The following is a 2,257-nucleotide window of genomic DNA, read 5'->3' as shown; positions in this document are numbered from 1 at the left end:
GTGGAGGTGACAGCGGTGGAGGTGACATCTGTGGGGGTGACAGAAGTCGAGGTTTCCTCTGTTGGGGTGACACCAGTGGAGGTGACAGAAGTTGGAGTGACAGCAGTAGAGGTGACAGCAGTGGAGGTGACAGCAGTGGAGGTGGAACCTGAGGTGGAGACAGCAGTGGAGGTGTCACCAGTGGAGGTGACAGCAGTGGAGGTGACAGCAGTGGGGGTGACAGCAGAGGAGGATCCTTCAGTAGTAGAGGAGACAGTGGGGGTCACTTCTGAGGTGGTGGCAGTGGAGGTGACAGCAGTGGAGGTGACAGCAGTGGAGGTGACAGCAGTGGAGGTGACAGCAGTGGGGGTAGAAGAGACAGCAGAGGTCACTTCTGAGGCGGTGACGGTGGAGGTGACAGCAGTGGAGGTGGCATCTGAAGTGGAGACACCAATGGAGGTGTCAGCAGTGGAGGTGACAGCGGTGGAGGTGACATCTGTGGGGGTGACAGAAGTGGAGGTTTCCTCTGTTGGGGTGGCGCCAGTGGAGGTGACAGAAGTTGGAGTGACAGCAGTAGAGGTGACAGTGGAGGTGACAGCAGTGGAGGTGACAGCAGTGGAAGTGACATCTGTGGGGATGACAGTAGTGGAAATCCCTTCAGTGGTAGAGGAGACAGCTGAGGTCACTTCTGAGGTGGTGGCACTGGAGGTGACATTGGTGGAGGTGACAGAAGTCGAGGTTTCCTCTGTTGGGGTGATGGCAGTGGAGGTGACAGAAGTTGGAGTGACAGCAGTGGAGGTGACAGTGGAGGTGACAGCAGTGGAGGTGACAGCAGTGGAGGTGTCACCTGAGGTAGAGACAGCAGTGGAGGTGTCACCAGTGGAGGTGACAGCTGTTGGAGTGACAGCGGTTGAGGTGACATCAGAGCTGGAGGCACCACTGGAGGTGACAGCAGTAGTGGTTTCACCAGTGGAGGTGCCAGCAGTGGAGGTGCCACCAGTGGAGGTGGCAGCAGAGGAGGTGACAGTGGAGGACACAGCTGGGGTGGACAGTGGTGTTGTTGGGGTGACAGATGGGGAGAAAGCAGTTGAGGTGACAGCAGAGGTGGTTTCAACGGTGGAGGTGACAGCAGTGGAGGTGACAGCAGTGGAGGTGGCACCAGAGGTGACAGCAGTGGAGGTGACAGCAGTGGAGGTGACATTGGAGGAGGATCCTTCAGGAGTAGATGGGACAGCGGAGGTCACTTCTGAGGTGGTGGCAGTGGAGGTGACAGCAGTGGGGGTGACATTGGAGGAGGTGACAGCAGTGGAGGTGACAGCAGTGGAGGTGACAGCAGTGGAGGTGACAGCAGTGGAGGTTTCATCTGTCTGGCTGACAGCAGAAGAGGTGACAGTGGAGGTGCCACCAGTGAAGGTGGCATCTGTTGAGGTGACAGCAGTAGAGGTGACAGTGGAGGTGACAGCAGTGGAGGTGACAGCAGAGGAGGTGACAGCAGTGGAGGTGACAGCAGTGGAGGTGACAGCAGAGGAGGATCCTTCAGGAGTAGATGGGACAGCGGAGGTCACTTCTGAGGTGGTGGCAGTGGAGGTGGCAGCAGTGGAGGTGACAGCAGTGGGGGTGACAGCAGTGGAAGAGACAGCAGTGGAGGTGGCATCTGCTGGGGTGACAGCAGAAGAGGTGACAGTGGTGGTGCCACCAGTGGAGGTGACAGCAGAGGAGGTGACAGCAGTGGGGGTGGCAGCTGAGGTGGAGACACCAATGGAGGTGGCATTGGTGGAGGTTTCCTCTGTTGGGGTGACGCCAGGGGAGGTGACAGAAGTCGGAGTGACAGCAGTAGAGGTGACAGTGGAGGTGACAGCAGTGGAGGTGGCACCAGTGGGGGTGACAGGAATGGAGGTGACATCGGTGGTGGTGGATCCAGTGGAGGTGACAGCGGTGGAGGAAATGGCAGTGGAGGTGACATCTGTCGGGGTGTCGCCAGTAGAGGTGACAGCAGCGGTGCCACCAGTGGAGGTGACAGCAGTGGAGGTGACAGCACTGGAGGATCCTTTAGTAGTAGAGGGGACAGCGGGGGTCACCTCTGAGGTGGTGGCAGTGGAGGTGACAGCAGTGGAGGTGACATCTGAGGTGGAGGCAGCAGTGGAGGAGCCACCAGTGGAGGTGACAGCGGTGGAGGTGACAGCAGTGGAGGTGTCCCCAGGGGAGGTGACATGGGATGTCCGTGAAGTGGTGGAGGAACCCATGGGGGTCGTTGTTGAGGTGACAGACGTCTGTGTGG

General features: G+C 58.8%; 1 pseudogene; it reads right to left on the bottom strand.

The window, feature by feature from the left end:
* Positions 1-9: 9 nt before the first annotated feature.
* On the bottom strand, positions 10-2,191 carry LOC122193089 (annotated as a pseudogene).
* Between the last annotated feature and the right edge of the window lie 66 nt (positions 2,192-2,257).

Source organism: Lagopus leucura, unplaced genomic scaffold (genome assembly GCF_019238085.1).
Source record: "Lagopus leucura isolate 7727_CA_CO unplaced genomic scaffold, USGS_WTPT01 30333-0_obj-0_obj, whole genome shotgun sequence".
Taxonomy (NCBI): domain Eukaryota; kingdom Metazoa; phylum Chordata; class Aves; order Galliformes; family Phasianidae; genus Lagopus; species Lagopus leucura.
The sequence above is the reverse complement of the archived record's forward strand: the minus strand, read 5'-3'. Positions and strand labels throughout refer to the sequence as shown.